This window comes from Myxine glutinosa, chromosome 1 (genome assembly GCF_964187855.1).
Source record: "Myxine glutinosa chromosome 1, kmMyxGlut1.1, whole genome shotgun sequence".
NCBI lineage: Eukaryota > Metazoa > Chordata > Myxini > Myxiniformes > Myxinidae > Myxine > Myxine glutinosa.
The window spans coordinates 256781462-256806511 of NC_136261.1; the positions used below are offsets into that span (position 1 = coordinate 256781462).

At 44.5% G+C, this 25050-nt stretch overlaps 1 protein-coding gene across 2 annotated transcripts in view; it reads left to right on the top strand.

Moving 5' to 3' along the window:
- The first annotated feature begins 5439 nt into the window (after nt 1-5439).
- Nucleotides 5440-25050, top strand: part of LOC137439020 (neuroblast differentiation-associated protein AHNAK) — a 138283-nt gene continuing 118672 nt past the window's right edge. For both annotated transcript variants that reach the window (XM_078786190.1, XM_078786195.1), the window contains exon 1: nt 5440-5582. The gene's annotated coding sequence lies outside the window, so the exon portion shown is untranslated. The remainder of the gene's footprint in view (nt 5583-25050) is intronic.

The following is a 25050-nucleotide window of genomic DNA, read 5'->3' on the forward strand; positions in this document are numbered from 1 at the left end:
TAGGACCACTACCCCGCACCCGCCAAGGTAATAAGTATATCCTCGTTGTGATGGACTATTTCACCAAGTGGCCGGAGGCCTATGCCCTCCCCAACCAAGAAGCAGGGGTGGTAGCACAGGCCTTCGTGGAAGGATTTGTATGTCGGCACGGGATTCCACAGGAGATGCACACCGATCAGGGACGAAATTTTGAGAGCCAATTACTAAAAGATGTGTGCAGACTCCTGTCAATTCAGAAAACAAGAACCACGCCCTTGCGGCCACAATCTGACGGGATGGTGGAACGGTTCAACAGAACATTGATACAACAACTAGCATTGTTCACCACCACCCGTCAGGATGACTGGGACGAACATCTCCCGTACTTGTTGATGGCCTACTGAACTAGCCAGCATGGGGCCACCGCATGCAGTCCAGCGTTGCTTATGTATGGGCGGGAGTTACGGGCTCCCGCCGACTTGCTATGCGGTCCCGTGCCAGATACCACGGATACACCGCCGAGGGAGGGTTACGCACGTCACCTGGAGGAAGGCATGGAGAGGGTCCATGCCTTCGCCCTCCGCCAGCTCCATCTGGCGGGGGCCAAGATGAAGCGCAGGTACGACGACCGGAGCCAGGGGAGTCAATACGCTCCGGGGATGAAGATTTGGTTCTTTAATCCCCGGAGACGGAAGGGCAGGTGCCCAAAACTCACCTCCCCCTGGCAAGGCCCGGGAGTCGTCCTGTCGCAAATCTGTGACGTGGTCATTAAGATCAAAATGGGGCCACGGGCCCTCCCTCGGATCGTCCATGCCGACCGGATAAGACCTTATGCCGGCGAGCAGGCACCCTCATGGATCGCCTCGGCTCTAGAGGCCGAGGCAGGACCCAGTACCTCTTGCGACGGGGGCTCGTAGCGTCAGAGGACTGGGGGGATAGTAGTAAGGGATGCCCCACGTGATGGGATAGCAACTCTGCCATCCCTCACGAGGGGGGCAAAGGAGCACTAGATTATGGGGTTGATGGCAGTGAAAACTAGCCCGGGTGGGTTAGGATATTGTGTGTAGGGACCTAGAAGATGACATTAGGTAACGTTAAGGTTAGTTAGTGACAAGGATACCTGTAGTGGGGACGCAGGTAGATTAGTGTGGATGATAATGACGTGGTATGTGCTTAGTTTAAAGGGAAGACGGGGAGCACTAAGTTAGAGGGGAGTAGTTAGTTCAGATGATGCCGTGTGAGTGTTGAAGGTGTATAGAAGTGTATTGAGCAGTGTGTAAGGAACAGGTGTGATTGCACAGGTGTGCAACTGAACGGGTGGATGGAGCAGTGTATGAGAGAGTAGTGGTGATGTGTATTGTGATGACCAACTGGTCCAGGAAGAGGAGGAGGGTGCAGGTGGCACCAGGTGTGAGTGCACAGGGGTGCACCAACAGGTGTATGGAATAACTGGTAGTGTGAAGTGTATGGAGTATTGGAATGGATGGTCGTGGAGTGAGTATGGTGGAAATTGTGGAGTGGAGTGGATGGTGCGAAGGTGTGAATGGGGGACGAGTGGACCCCCATCACGAATACCTGGGGCGGGTAGTGTAAGTGTTAGGTAGAGGGTATAGGTAAATTGTGGTTGGATATTGGCATCTGTGGTGCGAGTGGAAGAATGATGTTTGGATGGGTGCATTAGTGTTGTGGAAATGGCTGGGCGTGTAGCCTGTTAGTGTGTGTAGTTGGTTTGGGCACTCCACCACTGTGAGGATGTCGGCCAGGTGAGGCCGCAGGTGGGCTCTGGGAGCCGGTAGTTGTGGATGGGGCCCGAGGATCCGGAGGACGGACCCGGGTAGCCCAGTGCCAGAGGGCACCAAGGGGTGACAGAGCCAGGAGGGGCCTGCCCCAGTTAGATAGGTTAGGGTGAGGAGCAGGTAAGCTCGGGAGGCAACTGCAGTGGTGGAGGTGTGCAGGTGGGTAGACCTGCTGGGAGAGCTACACGTCACAGCCCAGAAATTGTGCAAGGGCACCGGGAGATGAATCGGGGGAGTGAGACCCCAAATTGAGAAGCACCACAGTTTGGTCAATGGGAATTGGTTTTTAGAACCCATAGTGTAAGTTGGCCAATGGATTGGCAGGGAAAGACCCCGGGTAGTGTAAAGTGTGTTAAAATCATTTAGAGGATAGTTAGGATTGGAGTCTCCTCGCACCATCTGCATCCACTCACCTGAGGTGACAGGTACTCCACACCATGCCATGTTTAATTATTTTTGATGCAAATGTTTTGGATTGTGAGACGCATCATGACGTGGGTGTGACATTGTGCGTAATTCCATCTCTCCCTCCTTATGAGGATTGATGATGAATTGGTGATGGCAAATTTTGGATAGGGGGATTGGAGACGAATTTGGTGTTGAAGGGAAAGATGGGGAAGACAAGACGTAGTGACGAATTTGTAAAGGTGTAAATTGTTGTAAATATGGGGTAAGGGCAAGGGTAGTGTAGGTGACAGGGGGGGTGACGTACGGTAGGGACGAGTTTTTCTCACTTCGCTCTCCGTACGCACTTCACCCTGCATTGCCTTTATTGACGTGTACCCTTGTGACCTTACCCCTCGCTCATTTGTCTTCCCCCCTTTTGTCTCCCACTTGAGGACCTGTGTGCCATTGGGCGCCGAGGGGAGCGTGCGTGAGATGGCCATTGTGCGCACGAGATTCTCAGAACCAGCATGCATTGCGTTGATGTACCACTTTATGGACCGCTGTTCTGCGGCCAAGTACCACTTGATGGACCCCAGGTTCTGGGGCAGGGCACCTCTGTTGGAGACCGGCCATAGTGGCCAGGGAATCTTGCTTGCGGACCTCGGTAAGATGGCACCTATGCCAAACAGGTGGACCACCCTTAGTTGGCCCCTGAGGCCCTAAATAAAAATGAACACAAGTTGTGCTTTTTATTATTTCCAAGTAGGCCGCATGAACCCAGAAGACGTCGGGAAGAACATCGGCCCAGCAGAGAAAGAGAAGACCACCACCAGTTGTTTTGTTGTGTTTATTATGAACAGTGGTGACTGTGCACCGAGTGGTGCTTTTGATGCTTTTGTGGTGCTTTTGGTGCTTTTGGTGCTTGGTGGAGCTTTTGGGTGCTTTGGTGGTATTGGTACTGGTGCATCGATGCAATGCGTGCTGTCTCCTCCCTCCCAGCAGGAATTTCTTTTGCTTGTTCCCTAAAAAGAAAAAAAACACAGGTCCTGGGTTGCGTTGTAAATAAGAAATAACGTCACTGTAAATAATGCTCCCCACCGTAAATGTATAGTTTGAGAACAATTCCGTAATTCGGTTAGCTGTGGGCTTAAGTCTGTTAGACAGGGTGCAATGCAATAGGGGGACATACTTATTTGTGTTTTAAAATCGTCACACTCAGGGTCAGGTTAAAAGTAGAGGGAACTACACCTACGTGTCACACTAAATTAAAGTTGTAGGCCCGGGGACGGCCCTGAAGAAAGGAGGGTGCAGTGTAACGAATTTGGAAAGTGTAAAGAATGTGAGAACTGGTTTGCTGTGTTTTAACTGACCCCCGTAGAGTAAATAAGGTCAAAGGACGTCCCCCCAGTTAATTCCATGAAACATACACACAGGCCACGATATATCTTTTTAAATAGCTTATTTCCTTATTCTATGTAGGCTAAATATGTGTTTCCCACTAGATTGACTCTGCATTGTATCAAACGAAATAAGCGTAGGCCCCTTTCAATTTCCCCAATCATCTCCGCTCTCCAAAGTTCCTTTCAAAAGCGGTGCGAGTGGTGTTCAATCCCACAAGCCGCCATTGCCCATGTGCTAATCTCGGAGAAGAGGGGGGTAGGAGCCGCCAACTCACAGGCGTGGCATGTCGTCATGATCAAAGGGGGAATCGGACAGCCCTAACAGCCAACCAGCACCGCGGTGAGCGACCCGGTAGGCGTGCCCTCGCAGCCGGCGGCTTGATTCCGACCCGAGTAATAAAAGCGACTGGAAGGGACTGCTTCGGGAGATGAGAGAGGAGATGAGAGGAGAGATGAGCTGTGAGCTGTGAGATGAGAGATGAGAGACGCTCCAAACCAAAAAGGAGAGGTACTTGGAGATGAAACAAGCTTTGGAGAGACGCGCTGAGAGGAGGGAGACGGCTCCACCAGAAGGAGAGGAGCAGGTGTGACCGAGCCAGCGTGTGACGTCCACAGCATCAGCAGCGTCGACGTGACCGAGGGTTTTCCCACCAAAAACGCGAAGAATTGGGAGCTGCTACCTCCAGCCCTGCCGGTTGCAGGGACCTGACCCTGCCTCCCTCTCCAGCAACCCACCTCCGCCATTCCTGCCTGCAATTTCCCCCGTGTAAGTGTGAACGTCGTCTGTCCTAATCGTTGTCCTGGGGTTAAGTAAATTGAATAGTATAAGCTAACGATTCACTGTGTAACTGCTTCTTCCATCCATTGCTTGTAAATAACTTTGATCGCTCCTTCTTTTTGCTTGTGTGTATAATAAATCCTGTTATTCCTCCGTACTCTGTCCTCTCTCTCTTCCTCTTTACATTCGGTCGCTTTAGAGGTTTCCCGATTGAATACCTGTGGCGCGATTGGTCAACGTTGGGGGAGTCGGGCTAATCGGGGATCCTGTAACGGTCGCGGTTGACCATCCGCTCGGCCCAAAGTAACATCTTGTCCGCGACCCGTAACAATATATTAAAAAAAATATATATATATATATAATTTTATTTTTCTAATACTAAATCTTTACACTTCCATAGTTTCATCGATAAAACTATAGTTTTTCCCAATCGTTTTACCTCTAGTAAACTTTAGTGTATATATATATATAAATTTATAAACACATATACACATTTACACATATAGATTTAATCGTGTATATATATATATATAAATTTATAAACACATATAGATATATATATATAATTTTATTTTTCTAATACAAAATCTTTACACTTCCATAGTTTCATCGATAAAACTATAGTTTTTCCCAATCGTTTTACCTCTAGTAAACTTTAGTGTATATATATATATAAATTTATAAACACATATACACATTTACACATATAGATTTAATAGTGTAATATATATATATAAATTTATAAACACACATATATATATATATATATATATATATATATATATATATATATATATATATATATATATATATATATATATATACATATATATATATATATATATATATATATATAAATTTATAAACACACATATATATATATATATATATATATATATTTATAAACACATATAGATATATATATATATATATATATATATGGTATACACGTATTGGGGGAATTGTACCTATTACTTATTCCTATGGGATTGGGGAAAGTGAATTTATATGACTGAGAAGGAAGATGGAAGCGAGGGAGTGGGAGACTCTGTTTGGGTGAGAGCCAGAGGAAGGCACCGCCCAAAGGGTACACATGAAAATCGCGGGTGGGGCAGGCGGTTGGAGGAGTCGAGAAAAACATAGGGCAGGTGGTCGCTGTGGCATCTCTCTCCCTTGCGAAGTGTGTTTGGAGGAAACGTTAACAAACGAAGAGCCGAACTTTCCCAGAAAGAGGTGCAGAAGGTACGTGCTTGAACCACGATGTTTACGAATGATAACTATTTGTGATTTTCATCGCAAAAATAAGGGAAATGCAACAACAGACTCGTCGTGTCAAAAGGTTCTAAACTTCAAAACTTTTTTGCCTTTGCATCGGGATGCGTGCCCTTCTCGAAGTGTTTTTCTTGAAGTCTTCCTCTGATGCTGGAAGCTATTGCGGTTTGGAAGAGTGTCTGGAATGCGCTCCTTGTGATGCCAAAAGTCTTGGAACATGGGAACATGGCATGAGCGGCCCCATTCCACGCTTGCCCAGCCTCGCCCGAAGCCTTCGGCTGTACAAACAGTGCGGGCATCCTGCATGATCCAGAAGCCCTTGTATATCATGTCTGGGCAAAGGCAATTGTTTATAGATCTTACTTCTTTCCTTTTTTTACTTTATAACACAGTACTTTTCTTTTCGCTACCAGTCCACGGATGCCTGTTCTTGGACAGTATACCATAGTGGGTTTGGTTGCAATATATGATGCTTTTCTAATTTCCAAACATTACAACTCTGATTCTACATGAACAAAATTGTTGTGAAGTTATCTGAAACAAATCTCAATGTCTGTTAGCACGTACACATTCTGTGTTGCCAATGACCTAATTTCTGTACAAACCGAAAATACAGGTAAATTCTTTTGTGAGACCTTGTTAGAGAGAGTGTAGGCTTAAATAACACTTTACTAACAAACGTTGAAGCTGGGGGGTTTTTTTCGGAATGATACTTTGTGGTTCGTGGAAGATCTGATCGACAAACCGAGTGTGAGGTCTTGCACATAAACAATGGAGCAGATGGGAACAGATATACAACTACTTTAATAGCTGGGTGGTTTGCCATTGCATTCCTAGAGTTGTTCGTCCTTGCTCTTTGAGTCTGTGTTGAGTGTCCAGCAAGGAAACAGCACGTACCTCTTTTTTAGTCTTTGGTCTGACCCGGCCAGGGATTTAACTATTTACCTCCTAGACTCAGAGTGGATGCTCCAACCATTATATGCCACTGATTGTGGTGTGTGTGTGTGTGTGTGTGTGTGTGTATATATATATATATATATATATATATGTACATACATATACAGATACAGTGCCTTCAGGAAGTATTCACAACCCTTGACGTTTTTCACATTTTGTTGTGTTTCAGCATGAATTTAAAATGGATTAAATAGGTTTTTTTGTCACTGATCTATGCATAATACCCCATAATTCCAAAGTGGGATTTTTTTCTTTAGAAATGTTTACAAAATAATAAAAAATGATATACAGAAATATCTAATTTATATGAATATTGAACTCCTTGAGTCATTACTTTGTAGAATCGCCTTTGGCAGTGATTCCAGCTTCGAGTCTTCTTGGGCATTCTGTATCAGCTTTTATTTAATTTAATTCAATTTTTTTTTTGTATACAAGATCGAGGCTCGTGAAAGAGCTAACATTAATCACAAAAAAAAACATAAACGGACACTAAAAATATAATAAAGGGAGCGGGAGACAAGATGTGGAGAGAGAGGGAAGAACACAAGCACAACAACAGTAGAGAACAGGAACATCGGGAGATCTGTGGGAGGGAGAGGGCTTGGGGGAGGGGGCAGGGGAAGGGGGAGGGGAGTGGGAGAGGTTAAAAAATAAATGAACACCGCCAGAACTTCCAGGAAAGAAGTCGGTATTTCGAAAAGGTGGATCTGGGGTGAATTAACGGGGGTAGTAAAGATCAAAGTTTTGGATGGGGGAAGATAAGAGATGGTGGTGAACAGTTGTTTTAAAGACCTGGAGGGAGGAGTGGGATTGAAGAGAGTGAGGGAGTTTGTTCCAGAGGCGGGAGAAAAGAGGAATGAAAGAGTGAAGGTGAACAGAGAGTCTTGATTTTGGCAGGTTCACCAGAAGAGGGTTGCTGGCAGATCTTGTGTACAAAACAAAGCCCTATACTGTTCTCAAGGTAGTTGCGCGCAAGTGCAATTTAGCAACCAATACGGATTTTTCCGAATGTTTTTAAGACCATTCTCTGAAAGGAGAGTAGGCACTGCCAAAGCAATGACCTTGGCAACGTCATGCAATGGATAGTTTGCAATTGTTTGAAAAAAAAAAACACTTTGTTCTTAATCCTCAATGCAGAATTTCCATGTAAAAATGCATGGTTGGTAATAAATTGACATTTGTATTGATTGAAAATGTATTCAAAATGAAGGTTAATGTAGCCAGTATTCATTAAAAGTAGAGATATCTTGTCACATCTAGAGTGGAGAAAAAAAACAAATTTTTCCTTTGATTTCTATTGGGTAGAAGTTCATAAAAAGGTAGAAACTAATTAGATGTGAACAAATCAAATGTGGAAAGGGATTTTAAGATTTGAGGCTCATCAAATGGAAGTAGCAAATCAATTTCAGAACATGAGAATTTAATTCTTATTTTTATGATATTTATTTTATGCAAGGTCTAGGCTCATGGAAGAGTGAGATGACGGTGCATCCAAAGTGGGGCAATGGGGACATCGTTGGATGTAATAAGCAAGGGAATGTGAAGGAATAGGAAAAGGAGAGAGAAAAAGCAGGAAACACACGAGCCTGCAAGTAAGAGGTTTGGGTTAGGTAGGGTTAATGGGCATATAAAAAAAATGGCGAGTATAAGATTGGGGATGACATGTGATGGAAATGCACCATAAAATGTAATATCCAGAAAGAACTACAATTATGCTGTTGACAGTAAATGAGAAAATTGAATAAAAATACGAAGAGAGGAAAGATTAGCAACTAATATACTCGTACACAGTTGATAGAGGTTGCAGTTGGGGAAAAGAACACAGGAAATGGGTAGACTGTCGCGTTTGCCAAAAGAGGCCTTAACGAGGTTTTGGCACAGGCAGTGCTGTCTCTGAGGACAAAGTGTGGTCACAATGCTGAACTGAATGTACATTTATGAATCCTGAGAATTTGCTCATATTGAACTACACACATGAATATGAAATGCCTTATGCAGATTTTTCCCCCAATTGTATTATCTTATTGAGTTAATGCAATGCTCGCACTTTCTGATGCACTGAAACCAGAAATGTCTTATACCATCCTGGATTTTGTGAATCATCACTTGTGAGGTCGGTAGAGTTGTCTCGAAAGGCCAGCACTAGAACTTGGAGAAGGGTGTGGTCATTTTGTTCTCCTATTGCTTCAGACACATGGAGTATCATGTGATCTCGTAGGCCTTGTGGTCAGCCAGAGATTAAGAGAGTAAATGCTATGGGCTTTTAGTAAATTACACCTTAAATGATGGGTTTCTCATATTGAGAATTTTGCAAGTCCCCACCACTCCCATGGAGATTCAAGTCCTTAATCACACTCACTCAGCCACAACGTCCGGGAAGATTTTCTGTCCAAGCAGCATTCCTGCAGACAATGAATTTCCTGGAATCACTGTCTGTGTGCTTAGACCGAGTCTGAGCTCTCGACATAGAGTGACCATACCTAAAGGCGTTTCCTGTGTCTGGTGTCACAATGAAGTCCTACTTTACTGTGGATGACGGTGGAAGGCCTTTCACTTAAATCCTGACTTTTTCAGTTGATTTCTTTCTGGAATTCCCTTTTTGCTTTCATGGCAGTGTGTTCGTACAGTTGCTTTTGTTCTATAGTTTTCCAGTTCACAATCCACGTGTACTTAAATTTCCAAAATCCCTCAATATTGTGCTGTAAGGAGGGTTTTTGGGCAGGTTTGCTGTGTTTTGTTTTTTTTGTATACAGAATCGAGGCTCGTGAAAGAGCTAACATTTACTTCACAAACAAATCAAACAGACAAACAAAATATATAAAAAGAGGGAGCGGTAGACAATATGGGGATAGAAGGGGAAGCACACAAACACAACATTTGAGAGCAGGGACATCGGGAGATGTATGGGAGAGAGAGGGCTTGGGGGGAGGAGGCGTGGGAAGCGGGGGGGGGGGGGGGAGAAGCTGGGGAGTTAAAGTTAAAGTGTTGAAGGAGCTGGTCATCATGTTAAAGGAGCTGGTCATGTTAAAGGAGGGGAGTTAAAGCTGGTCATCACATATGTTTGCTGTTGGTTCTTAAAGTCAAACTAAGAATCCTTTCCTTGTAAGAGTTACTTAACGGCCATGAATACAACGACATGGTATTGTTTCACTGAATAACATGGACGAACAGGATAAGTCCATGCGCATGTGCTCCATCTTGTCTATTTACAGAGTTTGGGAATTGAATGAACTTTTTTTGTGGGGAAATTGGAAACATGACTGTGTACTTCCATTCTGGTGCTTTTCAAGAAAAATATTTCCTATGGAAATCCATATTTCAGAGCATCCTGCTGGTGGAGTGATTACTGCTTTGTTGTATTGCTCCCTCTGATGTGGATTCAATTCCCGGGGCTGCTCAAAAAATCTGTCCCAGAGAGATGGACATTACTGGGTTTATTTTCCCGTATAAATCCCACTATGATCTTCGAACAACCAACAAGAAAGGTTGTGGGACTTCCATTGAACCATATTCCAAGGGTCTTCAGTTGACGGTAATTTTCTGCTTGCAGTTGCTTATAGATGAGAACCCATGGTACCCCAGACGCAATGGACGCATAATGAAGTAACACCACTGATTTTTTTTTTTTTACCCAACAGCCATCCAGCATGTTCATTGCCTCGATTTTCTGGTATTTTAATAGAATCCTACTTATTGATTATAATATTTCACACAAAACAGTAATCCTAAGCAATACTCTGTCAGCTTCATGTATGAAATACGGTAGGCCATTAAGGGCAATCGCTGAGGGATGTTGACCAAAGGCGTGCTTCTCCTTCATCATTACGCAACAACCGTGTTGCGCAGACAGCCGTTCGTGACTGTGGCTTCGAGCATCTGGAACAACCCCCTGTACACCTCAGACCAGGTGGCCAGTGACTAATATGTGTTTCGACATTTGAAGTTACACCTACGTATGTGGTCACTAATTCGCCGATGATGAGTAACTTATTGAAGCAATGGAGACACGGTTGAACGAATAATCTGAATATACTGTATATATATATATTTTTTGCCGGCATGTGTATAATATTGTGAGCACCGTTGTGTATAATTATTATTTCACATTGTGCATATTGTAATTTCTTAATCGTCCTCTGATCAATCTTGGTCCAGTTCAAGGTTCCTTCATGTGTGGACATGCCTCGTTCTGCTCAAAGTGAACCGTCTCAAAAGCAAAAAATATCGTATCAGATATCCATCTTCTAACTTGTTGTTTGTCACCTGCACTGTTTACTATTCCATCAGCCTGCTCTTGAGTCTTCCTATGCATATTTTGTGGATTCTTATTGAGTTTGTGTGTTTGCTTAGGCCACATGCGCAAGTTAATATCGGCTTTTGCATTAGACTCTCTTTTCTCCTTTGCACTCCTTCTCTTACACTCCCTTTTCCCTGTTGCTTTTACTCACCTACCCGCCTCCACTAAAAAATGTAAACCTACATTATAAAATGAAAATCTATTTACGACAACTTACCCACTCTCTCACTCTTTGCTTCTAATCGTTATTGTCCTCATGGAACTTCCTTCTCCCTCCCTTTCCAACATACCTTCTCAATTCTTACAGCAAACCTGCCTTCCTCCCAAATCTTTTCCTATCCTTTCCCATTCTCACCCCCTTCACATATCATCCCCATGGGTGGTACATTGATTCTCACATGCCGTTTTTTTTCTCTCACATTTGCGTTACCACCATCCTGAGTCACTCCATTCCAACCATTCCCTATCCAGGGTTTCAAGTTCCATTCCTAGGAGTGATCTTTCTAGTCTCGTTAACCCTCCCCAACCCACTCCTCTTACTAAGCAGATCACTATGTTTGCTTCACTCTCCCATTGCCATTCCATGGTGCATTCACCTGTTCTGCCGCTGCTTCTCTGTCAGTCTGTCTGTCACTCTTCCATGAGCCTGGATTTGTCTACAAAAGGAGGGATTTTTCAAATGACCATGCTGTTTTGGGATTGTACATATTTTCATTATGGCTTAAGCCTTAATGGAACCACCTTTAGAGGCCATTTTTCCCCAGAGAGCAGGGGTTGGCCTCTTTTTGGGCACCCTGGACCCCTTTTGTGAAGCAATGTTTTCCCCTTCCTTCCGCCAACCCTGTTAGTCGCTCTTGCCTGTTAGTCGCTCTTGCGACACACAGAGAATTACCAGTGAACTGGTACTCAATTTGCCGACTTCGGAAGGATGACAGGCTGAGTCAACCCCCCTGGTGTTAATTCAGCGATCGACCGGGATTCAAACTCAGGATCCTAGGATCCCAAGCCGACACCCTAACTGCTAAGCCAACACCAGGCTATTATGGCTTACTGCTTTCACATAAAACTTTTCAAGATTAAAGATAGTGAATGTCTTCAAGCAAACACGCTCAATCAATACGAGGAGCTTTTCTGCTCGTACTTGTCTGAACATATTTCGTTTTTCTTCACGAGCATGTAACAACCTGTCGAGTGGCTTGTGTAGGTCTGGAGGCAGGAGCACACTGGAGAAGTGTTTTCTTTACATAGGGTGGTTTTTTAAATCATTATGGCTGCTGTTTTGAGGAAACATTTTTGACTTTGGTACACACTCACCAGCTGAATATTAACAATGATTTGCATGCTGGAGTGAAGACACGATCTACGTATTCCTGCAGTTCGAGTCCATCAAAGTTCTTCCCTTTTGGTGTAATAAATATAAAATTTAAGGCAACTATTTACCATTATATAATGTCTAACCACTTAATTTGTACCAAATACCGAGTAATAACTGCGCCAGAGGAGAGGGTATTGCATTTGAGTCCGTTTCTCTGTTTGTTTGTCCGCACAGAATAAATATGATTTTCTCTCCAACCGTTGGTCCGATTGACAGGAAATTTTCACCATAGGTGCAACACCAACTGTATAATTTTTTTTATAATTATGACGTCATAGGTCACGTGGTTCGGCCGCCATCTTGGAAAAACCGAAAAATTCGCACCTCTATATCTCCGAAAGCGCTGAATACAAAAAAATTGAGACATGGCTCATTGTAAAGAACTCCCCATGGAGAATAAAATATGTTAATGATGATGTCATAGGTGCCTCCATTATGACGTCATAATTCGACAAGTACAAAACTTCTTCCGAGCAAGATGAAATTTCTTGAGCATAATCTAGGAATAAATTAGTTTGGGGAAAAAAATAATGATGACGTCATCGGTCACGTGGTTCGGTCGCCATATTTGTTTTAACCCAAAAGCCTTTAAAACCACTGAAAATACATCCTGGCGATGGTTTGCAATCTCTGATTTCTCTTTCTTGTTGCTTGTACACTTTCAGAGACCAACAGCACTAATAAAAACATTTTTTAACTAGAATAGCACTTAGCAGAGCACATACCTCTGCCAGGCTGAACAGTTTACGTTTATATCCCACTGATATTCTGAATCTGGATTCGGACCTGAACCAAATTCGAATCGGCTTCTTCTTATCACCGGACCAACCGAAGTTTAGTCATAACTCGTCCACAACTTTTTAAAATAACATATTATATATCGCTTTTCGCCCGATCCCTCAATGGTGAAGAATGGTGCCACCAATTGGGGGTCTTTCTGTCTTCTACCGACTCCTCTTCGGCCTTGCTCCCCCAGCTCTCTCTGTGCTCTGTCCCCCAAATATTCCTACAGGTCGCACAAGATCTGCCAGCAACCCTCTGATGGTTAAACTGCCGAAATCTCGGCTCTCTGCTCACCTTCACTCTTTCATTCCTCTTTTCTCCCGCCTGTGGAACAAACTCCAACACTCCCTTAAATCCCTCTCCTCCCTCCAGGTCTTTAAAACAGCTGTTCACCACCATCTCTTATCTTCCCCCATCCATAACCTTGATCTTTTCTACCCCCACTAATTCACCCCAGATCCACCTTGTTTGAAATTCCAACTTATTTCCTGGAAATCCTGGCAGTGTCCATATGTTTATACCTCTCCCACCCCCCCCCCCTTCACATGCCTCCCCCCCTTCACATGCCTCCCCCCCCTTCACATGCCTCCCCCCCAAAGCCCTCTCCCTCCCACAGATCTCTCGATGTCTCCATGTCTCTCGGTCCCTGCTCTCAAATGTTGTGTTTGTGTCCTTCCCCCTCTCTCCCCATCTTGTCTACCGCTCCCGATGTTATTTGTTTTATGTGTCTGTTTGTCTTTCTGTGTGATTAATGTTCGCTCTTTCACGAGCCTCGATCTTGTATACAAAAAAAAAAAAAAAAAAAAAAAAAAAATCACTTAGCAATTTAATCCTTCTGGTATCCCAATCCATATTCCCATCTTCACCAAAATCGAATCGATTCAGTCTTGTCACACACTCAATCGGTCCACCAAGTTTCGTCCGAACCTGTCCACAACTTTTTGAGATACCTTGTTCACAGCCAGACAGGGGTGACAACATAACCTCGATTCCACCTTTGGTGGTGGAGGTAATTAGATGCTAAGCATCAGCACATTAGCTGCAGGAAAGAAAGCTTCTCAATAAAAACTGTCTTGATGGACAACAATGAAAATGATGGATTTAATCTGTGCAATTTGTCGATCAGAGGCAGAGATAGTTCAGGTTGATACTGGCAATCACGACATGTTTTACAGTTCAAGGGCTGTTGATGGATTTTCCTCCTCAATGTGCTATTGTAGTGAAAATCAATCTCGATCTCAGCTTCAGACATGAAGGTTTGCCTGAAGGTGATAATTAATTAACATCTCGCTGGCTAGACTACAATTATTGTTACCAAACAACAGGCCTGTAGCATTGAAGTCAGAGACTCAGTCTTGAGTTCGTAAAATTTGAGTCACATGTTTCGTAACTCAAGACCGAGGAACCTGAAGATGCAACTCCACTCAATTATTACCCTGTGTTCGCGAAGCGAAAAGTGGGGTTAAGCATTCACCTGAGTATGTGTGCCGTGCGTTAATGCATTTTAGAAATTCATTTTCTCGGCAACCGTTTGTCCGATTAACATGAAATTTTCACCATAGGAGCGCCTCCTCCTTTAGAATATTTCAAGGATAATCATGACGTCATAGGTCATGTGGTACAGGCGCCGTCATGGAAAAACCGAAAAATGTTGCACCTCTGTATCTCCAAAAGCCCTGCATGGAAAAAATTGAAACATGGCTCATTGTAAAGAACTCCATATGGGGAATAGGTGTTGGTAACGATGACGTCATTGGTGCCATAATTATGACGTCACAATTCTATAGGGACAACGCTTATTCTGATCAGTTTGAAATGTATTGAGCGTGATCGATGCAACAATTATATTAGAGAATATAAATTTATGTCATCGCTCACGTGGTCTGGCAGCCATATTGGATCAAATAAAAAAATGTTCAAAAACAGAAGAGTTGGCTCACAACAAGTTGACTGCGCAGGGTAAGTATTCTATGAAAACCATCTAGTTTAAACCTGCAACTCAACGGAGTCATTTGTGAATCATTGGAAATGTAATCGCACACATTAAAAAACACATCCCAGTAACAGGGGATTAAGGTTAACAAATTAAAAACAAAAAAGCAAGTTGGCATGAGAGAGAACCTGTAAGGCAGGATGATGTCATCGCCACGTTTCCAAACACACAAGAGATAAAAAAGACTCAACTCCACATCTGTCAAACAAGAGTTCTTTTGTGAAAGAACTCTCTAGACGGTAAAGTTGTGACTTCTATCTGTATTTATAATCAGTGAAAGTTCCAACAAAACTTGAAGCATGGTTGTAGCATGGCTTAGACTTAGAGTGTTGATAAAACAGCACACAAGGTATAAATGTGTGATCTATAAAGTTTGGTGCAGATTGATTTTGGTCACTCTTACTTTGGTAATTTTCGGTCAAGGAATCACTCAGCTGGTGGAAGCTTTGTATAGATAATGACCAATGCAATTGTGCAGAATATTAAAAGGGGTCATTATTCATACTCTGCATATGAGACAAAATCCCATGAAAGGGTGACCTGTATATGTGATCATTATATGATCAGATGCTGACCGTCCTTTAGAAGAGGATATTGATGAATGAAAATAAGATACTCTTTCCTAGTGAAAACGACATTTAAGTGATAGATGTATGTTTCATGGATCTTTACATGTTTTGATCATTTTTTTAAAAAACGTGTGCAAAATTTTAATGGAAGCAATTCTAAAATGTGATGGGAACAATATCGATAAGCAGTAAATCATATATGTTGGTCTACGAGTCACTTTTGGACTTTTCTCTATAAATTACGTTTCATTTAATAAATGGACACATCAATATATCATTATGGAAATGGTATTATATTTCACTTTCATTATTTGTTTGCTGTGTGTTGTAGAAATGGGTTTTGGATACATTGCTGTTTTTATTTATTTAGATGTCAAAAAAGGTTAAATGTTATAAATAAATTTTTTTTTTAAGTGAAAAGTTGAATAAAAGTTATAAAGGTGAAATAGATAACAATATTTGTGTAGTTTAATGTTAAGGTAAAGTTTGCATAAGGTTACTTTGGATCCAACAGACAAATATGGTGAGGCTGAACTGGTGCAAGTAGGAATTTGGGCCAAAGGGAGATGTAGCACACTCAACAACAATTAGTTTCCATTGTAATCGCATTTGTTGAGGATGCAATAAGAATTAGGTTACTTTGCAAATCCCTCCTCTCCTCCCCCTCTTTGCCATTTGCCTCTTTGCCTCCTCCTCACCCACCCCAACCTCCCAACCTCCAACCAGACCACTCCCTGATGGGCTCAGACATTCATCCCATCCACTGGGTCAATGATGGAATAATGAACGATGACACTAATTGGGTCAGAAGTTCTGGAAATGTTTGTGTTTGGGGCAACAGAGCATACATGGTGACAGGGCTCCTGATCGGCCAAATCAGTGTAGAAAGTTGAAATAAACATCAAGCGCGAATGAGGGAATGAGAATGAGGGAATGAGAGAGAGGGGAAGGGGGGTAAGGGGGAGAGAGGGAGAGAGTTTTTGGAGCTGCGTGTCTGTGCAAAAGAGCAAGGAGTAATTCAGCTGCAATTGGAGCAATATTGTTCTATTTTCAGGTGAGCGATTGCAGTAACTGCAGGGCCATATGAGCATATACTAGTTTCCCTAGTGCATCTTACAGAAGTTGTGCATCCTTAAACCATGCAACTGTTGCCATTTTACTGCATGACCACATGTCTTCTGCCCATGCTTGCAAATACACGTGTATTTACAGAGGGTGCCACCCTCTTGGAAACCATGTTTCTCTCATCCCATACTTGCTATGACTTCCTGCCAATCCGCAGTTACTGAAATCAATAACATCTGGATATGATATTGTCACCGTGATTGCCTGCGTTAAGAGCAGAGGATTTAGCATGATTCCAGAGGTCAAGTTGACTCTCTTTGGAAAAGATAAAGACCTTCTTGCTTCAATCCATTCAAAGTTTTGTGCCGAGTGGCATAGTTAATTTTTTGTAACTTTATCACCATACATGGATATTTACAGAAGAAAGAAGGAGCCAGGACAATTTTTTTAAACTACTCATGCATAAATGATAGTCATTCCAGAGTAACAACATTATAATAGTCATGGAAACGTATAACACATGAATGCTAGCTTCTACAAAGCTATGTTAACTTCTACAAGCTATGAAGGTTACACAGACAAGCACAGATTAATATCTCTTAAAACCAAAGCCAGAAATATTCATAAAGAGAACTTACCTTTACTCTAAGTCTCTGTGCAGAAAGAAATGGACATTAAAACAGAACGCTGATGGATAACTGCAATGTCACTCTGTAGAGAACATACCTCCGCCAGGCTGAACATTTTACATGTTGTATCCCACTGATAGGCCAAATCTGCATCCGTACCTCAAGAAAAATCTAGTCGGCTTGTTCTTGTCACTTACCCAACTCATCTCCCAAGTTTCATTCGAATCCGTCCATAACTGTTTGAGATATCATGTGACATGTCGTTTTTGGCCCTAACACTCAATGTTGAGGAATCGCTCAAAAATTCTAGTATCCAGACACGGATCTTCACCGAAATCGAAGCAATTCATTTTTGTTACACACCCAACCTATCCACCAAGTTTCATCCGAATCTGTCCATAACTTTTAGAGATATCCTGCTCACAGATAAATCAACAGTGGTGAAAACTTAACGTCTTTTCACCTTTGCTGGTGGAGGTAAAAACACAACGAAGAATGATGCTTGAAGCTCCTTTGTGTTATTTTCTTAAGATCAAACAGAACAGTCTGTATGGATCTGAATACGCACTTTTAGGCTAAAACAATTTAAAGAGTCACGACTTGATAGAGAAACTTTTCAGGGAACAACCTTACCCAGGCCGTCCTCACAGGCAGCATCCCTTCACTCTCCTGGCTTTTGAGCAGTTGCACATGGATCTCACTGGCCAGTTTTAGTCCTCGTACTTGTACACTGCTACACACCACCCAAAAAACATCCATCAACCAATTCATCCTGCATTGCTTACATGCACACAGGGGTGTGGTTCTTTATAACCTTCCAGACTATTATATAATATCCTCCCTACTTATGTTGTGGCTCTGAAAGCATTGTGACTCTGACAACATCCAGAGTAGGCCATTGCCACCAGGGCATTGTGCTCAAGACGAGTGTTAAATGCGTCGCAGCTTGACTTCAACCACAAACATGTTTGTAAAGCTGTATATGAATGGTATTCCCCACATTTGGATCTTTATTACCTTCCAGTAAATCACTGTTAAGATCAAGATGAGACACCAAGGACACCATAAACCAAGTGTTACATATTTATGTGAATGTATGTGAATTACTATGCAGGTGTTTGCTTCCGTGTGTAGTATATTAAGTTGTTGTGTAGTTGTTGTGGTTGGAGGGTCAGAAGCCCTTCTGAAAGAGTGGCAGGAAACGGAAGTGGCCGGAAGCGGAAGTGACGGGAAACGGAGGAGAAAAGACACGAGGGAAAGGAAGGTTTCTTCTTCCTCGCCCCGCGACGACGAGAAGGTGGAATCGACCTTACGCTGCGCGGAAAACGCGCCGTTGCGAAACGTCTGGCGAGAGGAGTTACCTGGGCGGTAAATACCTTTTGACACGTCCAGTCACCGTGAGTTCGTGCACGAAACCAAGCGTCCGGGACAGTTTGCCCCGTCTACAAAGACGCGTACGGGTCCGCACGTTGGGCCTCGCTCGCGTCGGAAGCCGCGCTGGGTTTTGCCCCGTCTACAAAGACGCGTACGGGTCCGCACGTTGGGCCTCGCTCGCGTCGGAAGCCGCGCTGGGTTTTTGCCCATCTACAAGGACGCGTAAGGATCGCACTTGGGGCCTCGCGCACGTTGGACGCCGCGCTGGGTTTGCCCCGTGGCTTGGCAAGGAGGTGCGCTGCAGCCGCGGCCCCAGTCCGAGACGGCACGTTTAGAGCACGTCCGCCCGGGGCTCGTTCAACCGCCCGTGTGCGGAGAGGAGAGACATTGACCACGGAGGGAGTCAGGAGTGGGGCTCACGTGAGGAATGTATAAGATTAAGATGGCCATCTTAGAGTTTGTGTAGATGAGTTCACATGGTTGTAATATTGATTGTGCATTGCTGATGGTTGTTGATTGCTCGGTGAATATATTCTTGATTATTCCGGATCCTTGGTGTGGGGTTTCTTCTTGACCGGAATTCATATTGATTGCGTTACGAAAGCGTATAAACCATATATCTTTCTGGCGGGGTCCCTCCCACGGTCCGGGGGTCACCAAGACCAGGTAGTTACCGGGAGGACCACGTAACAGAATTGGGGGCTCGTCCAAATTACGATTTGCGGTTTCGCAATTGGGTCTACGTCCGGGATCTAAAAGTGTATAAAATAATAAAATAATAATATTTTTGGTAATTAAAATTTATTAATTAATTATTAATTGGTAATATTTTTTTTGAGAAATTGGGGAAAGTCTTGGGGTGAAGGTTAACAGGTGTTAACGATAGGCACCATGGCGTTTGTGGCACAGAACTTTGGGGTAACCCCGAGTGAGGCACAGTTCCGAGCGTTGCTAAAGTCGGATCTCTTGAAATTGGCCAAACATTTTAACTTGGAGGTCCGAACTAATTTGAGGAAGGCAGAGTTGCAGGCCACGGTGATACAATCTATGGTGGGATTAGGAACATGGGACGAGTTAGCCTGGGAGTGGCTACCCGAAGAACCAGAAGACGTGGAGCTCCGGAAACTGGAGTTGCAATTACGGAGCCAGGAACGGATCAAAGAAGAAGAAAGGAAAGCAGAAGAGAGGAGAGAAGAGAAGCAAGCAGAGGAAAGGAGAGTGGAACGAGAACTCCAGGAAAGGTTAAAAGAAGAAGAAAGGAAAGCAGAAGAGAGGAGAGAAGAGAAACAAGCAGAGGAAAGGAGAGGGGAACGAGAACTCCAGGAAAGGTTAAAAGAAGAAGAAAGGAAAGCAGAAGAGAGGAGAGAAGAGAAACAAGCAGAGGAAAGGAGAGGGGAACGAGAACTCCAGGAAAGGTTAGCAGAAGAAGAAAGGAAAGCAGAAAAGGAAAGAGCAGAAGAAGAAAGGAAAGCAGAAAAGGAAAGAGCAGAAGAAGAAAGGAAAGCAGAGGAGAGGAGAGAAGAGAAACAAGCAGAGGAAAGGAGAGTGGAAAGAGAACTCCAGGAAAGAAGAGAAAAGGAACAAGCAGAGGAAAGGAGAGCTGCAAGGGACCTCGAAGCAGAGGAGAGAAAAGCGGAAAGGGAATTAAAGGAACGTGACATGGAGCTTCAGCAAGAAATCAAAGTCAAGGAGCTGGAGTTAATGAGAGAACGGGGAGAGGCACCACCCTTGCTGACGGGGTCGACACCTCACCAGAAAACCTGGGATGTGGGCAGACATGTGAGGCTGGTTCCACCGTTCAGTGAAAAGGAAGTCGCGAAATTCTTCCCACACTTTGAGAAAGTGGCTCGACAATTAAACTGGCCGGAGGAGGCCTGGACCATACTCGTACAAAGTGTGCTGGTGGGGAAAGCTCAGGAAATTTATTCGGCGCTACCAATGGACCAATGTGCAGATTATGAGGTACTGAAGAAGCACATCCTCAAGGCCTATGAGTTGGTTCCGGAAGCTTACAGGCAAAAATTCAGGAATGCCAGGAAGAGGGAGAGTGAGACCCATGTGGAGTTTGCCAGAGTGAAAGAAAACATGTTTGATCGGTGGTGTGAGTCAAAAGGAGTCGGGAAAGACTTCGAGACATTGCGGGACTTGATCCTGGTGGAGGAATTCCAGCAGTGTGTCCACGAGGACATCAAAGTGTACCTGCAGGAAAAGAAGGTACCAAAGTTGTGGGACGCAGCCACCATGGCAGATGATTATGCCTTAACCCACCGAATAGGGGTCCACGAACCTAACTCCTCGCCTAGATCTCCGCAGGGGAGGTGGGGAACAGCAGGTGCGGAGAACGACCATACATGGCGGCGGCCTCGAGATGATTATGGGGACAACTATGATACCCCACCGGTTCGAAATCAGAGGGATGCGGGCCCAAGACAAACTTATAGTTCGGGGGGCCCGAGGCAGACCCCGAGTTTTTCCTCCGGGCCTACTTGCGCGTTTTGCAAAAAACCTGGACACTTGATGTCCAGTTGTTACCTCATGAAAAGGGACAACCCAGAGCGGAGTCCGACTATTACAACTCCGAATGCGATGGCTAGCGTAAGAAATCGCCATCAAGAGGGTTACCAACCATTTGTTTCCGAGGGGTTTGTGTCACTGGATGGAGCCTCGACTAACCGGAGACCGGTTAGGATATTGAGAGACACAGGGGCCCATCAATCTTTAATGCTTGAAGGCATTTTGCCATGGTCCGAGGAGACGGCAACGGGGGATAGTGTTCGTTTACAGGGGATCGGGGGCGGTGTTAGTGCTCCCCTTCAGGTCATCCAGTTGGAGTCCGATTTGGTGTCAGGACCGGTCACCGTCGGTTTACAAGCCACGTTTCCTGTAGAGGGTGTATCTGTGGTTCTCGGGAATGATTTGGCCGGGGGTCAAGTTTATGGTAACCTGAGGGTTGAGAAAGAGCCCAGCAGGGAAAATAACACCACACCAGCTCGGGATGGTGACAAAAGTGCCAAGTTATTTGTAGGGGGACTGAACTTCAAAACAGAGGAAGAAGTTCTGACCTCTGTCTTCAACAGATATGGGCCGCTGGTGGAAGTGCGGTTGGTAAGAGACTGGGAAACGCAACAGTCAAGAGGGTTCGGCTTTGTCACGTTTGCCAGCACAAAAGACGCCAGAGAGGCAGAGAAGAATTGGAATGGCAAGGATTTGGAGGGTCGGACCATAACAGTAGGGAAGGCATTTCGTAGGCGTCGAGAGGTCTACAGGAGAGGACAACTGGGCGGTAGTTTTGGTGGTGGCCGCAGTCAATATTATTATGGAGGCTCCCTGAGTTACGGCCGCTCCCGAAGGAAGAATTGGCAAAGTAGTGGCCGAGAAGAAGACCGGTATTCAGGGGACTACAGGGACCAGTGGTCCCACCCTAATTATTAGGGACGTTCCGAGAAGTTGAAGCACTGAAGGCGGCGGAGCCGCCGAGCCAAGATTCCTACACGAATTAACCGTGAACGCCGTTCCTCAAGGCGCCCATGTAGAGAACTTTCCTGCACGGACTAACCGTGAACTCCGCGTTCCTAAAGGCATCCATGTAGTGAATACTCGGCTTGGCCTCCCGGAAAAGTGCTATCGAGTGGCTTAACTGGCTTTATTTTTAAGTGATAACTGTGCCCGGGGGGAATTGATAATGTGGGGGGGTTGAGTTATCTGGTTTATTTCTCCAAATTGGCCGGCAAAGAAAGTTTTCGCTGGGTTCAAACTTTCTTTCTTGAAGGGGGGGAGTGTTACATATTTATGTGAATGTATGTGAATTACTATGCAGGTGTTTGCTTCCGTGTGTAGTATATTAAGTTGTTGTGTAGTTGTTGTGGTTGGAGGGTCAGAAGCCCTTCTGAAAGAGTGGCAGGAAACGGAAGTGGCCGGAAGCGGAAGTGACGGGAAACGGAGGAGAAAAGACACGAGGGAAAGGAAGGTTTCTTCTTCCTCGCCCCGCGACGACGAGAAGGTGGAATCGACCTTACGCTGCGCGGAAAACGCGCCGTTGCGAAACGTCTGGCGAGAGGAGTTACCTGGGCGGTAAATACCTTTTGACACGTCCAGTCACCGTGAGTTCGTGCACGAAACCAAGCGTCCGGGACAGTTTGCCCCGTCTACAAAGACGCGTACGGGTCCGCACGTTGGGCCTCGCTCGCGTCGGAAGCCGCGCTGGGTTTTGCCCCGTCTACAAAGACGCGTACGGGTCCGCACGTTGGGCCTCGCTCGCGTCGGAAGCCGCGCTGGGTTTTTGCCCATCTACAAGGACGCGTAAGGATCGCACTTGGGGCCTCGCGCACGTTGGACGCCGCGCTGGGTTTGCCCCGTGGCTTGGCAAGGAGGTGCGCTGCAGCCGCGGCCCCAGTCCGAGACGGCACGTTTAGAGCACGTCCGCCCGGGGCTCGTTCAACCGCCCGTGTGCGGAGAGGAGAGACATTGACCACGGAGGGAGTCAGGAGTGGGGCTCACGTGAGGAATGTATAAGATTAAGATGGCCATCTTAGAGTTTGTGTAGATGAGTTCACATGGTTGTAATATTGATTGTGCATTGCTGATGGTTGTTGATTGCTCGGTGAATATATTCTTGATTATTCCGGATCCTTGGTGTGGGGTTTCTTCTTGACCGGAATTCATATTGATTGCGTTACGAAAGCGTATAAACCATATATCTTTCTGGCGGGGTCCCTCCCACGGTCCGGGGGTCACCAAGACCAGGTAGTTACCGGGAGGACCACGTAACACAAGCATGTGATGATCCCACTCGGCAAACATGGGGCAAATTCTATAAACTAAATGTGTTTGTCTACATTCTACAAACAAAATCAAAAGATCAGATCACACTCGTAATATAAACCACTCAAGCAAGTATCACCTGCAAAAAAAAAAGCCTGACAGTGTTTGCTATGTTTCGATGTTCAGTAGACCTATCACCTGGCCATTCATTGCCACTGCCAGCAGCTACACCGCCAGATGTTGAAATGTTTGCTTCTTCGATCGCCACCAGAAACAACGCATTTCCTCATCTTCCTCAATTCCTGAGCAATTATTTCGACTCTCGTAGGGTTTCCTTCCACACAAAGGGTGCTATGAAGAACTCCATGAGCCTGCTGTTGATTGGGTAGTGTTAGTGCTGCATTTAGATGTGGCTATGCTGACTAGATAGCTCAAAGTTATCATACTCGACTTTGAGCTTTTTCGTCTCAGTTTGATCCCCGGTCCATGGTGCATCACATGCTTGGCTTGCGAAGTCCTTAATTGGAGGGACATTAAGTCAGGTGTCCTGCATGCCAACATTTGCTGGTGGATGTTAAAGATCCCACGGTGGCTTTCACAATAGTTGACCAATATATGCTCGTACCCATCGCAAATTCCTGGCTTGATGACTCCAAGGAAAGACGTTGGCAAACCACCCAAAGTAATATATATTTTAGGCCCAGAGAATGCTTTAGCATAAAGGATAGCTGAGGTTGCTTAGGCTTTCTATCATTTCGTTTTATGTGGCATGTTCAAGGAAATATGAGGAAACATCAACACAGGGAGAGGCTAAGAGGCCCATCCCACCTGTGCCACATCTGCACTCGCCACCACAACCCCATAACCCCAAATCTCAACCCAATCATTTAATCTACAACCATACTCGCACACACGCTCCAAGCCACCAATCTCATCCACACCACAAGCCAAATCCAATCCGACATCCACTCAAAAGAGAAGGCAGATAGCATGGAGAGAACAAGGGCAAATTAAGAGGCACTTCAAAGATATGACATCAACAATCAGAATTTAAAGGGATTTTTTAATATTATGGAAGGAGATGCGGGGTCATTCAAGTGAGGGTTGATATTCACACAGATGAGTAGACGACATATTGATTCTTGAAAATATACAAAGCTCAGATAAACAATATGTCCAGATACCTAGACAGCACAAGGTGCGCACAATGCCCACAGATGACCCAATTCAGTTCCGGGTACCTTCTATTTCTGCTATTTTTCTTGTACGCTTTGATTTATACTAATTTTAGGTACCTATCCAATTCCATTTTAAACCTATCTAATGGCCCTGCAGCTCTACTACCTTCCCAGGAAGACCTTTCCTCACATTGATGACTTTAGGTGAAATACCCTGCCTTACCTGCTTCCAAAACTCTCCTTTTATTTACTCGCAAGTTATGTCTCCTCAAATAGTTTTATTGGCCAACCTCTTAAAAAACCTTTCTGCATCTTTTTTGTCAATGCCCTTCATTATTTTAAACATCTTCATGAAATCTCCTCGTAATCACTTCCTTTCTAATGCAAAAAAAAACATCTCCTGCAGTTGCGTCTCCAAGCTTTGTCTATAAACTATATCATCTTGAAATCAATCTGG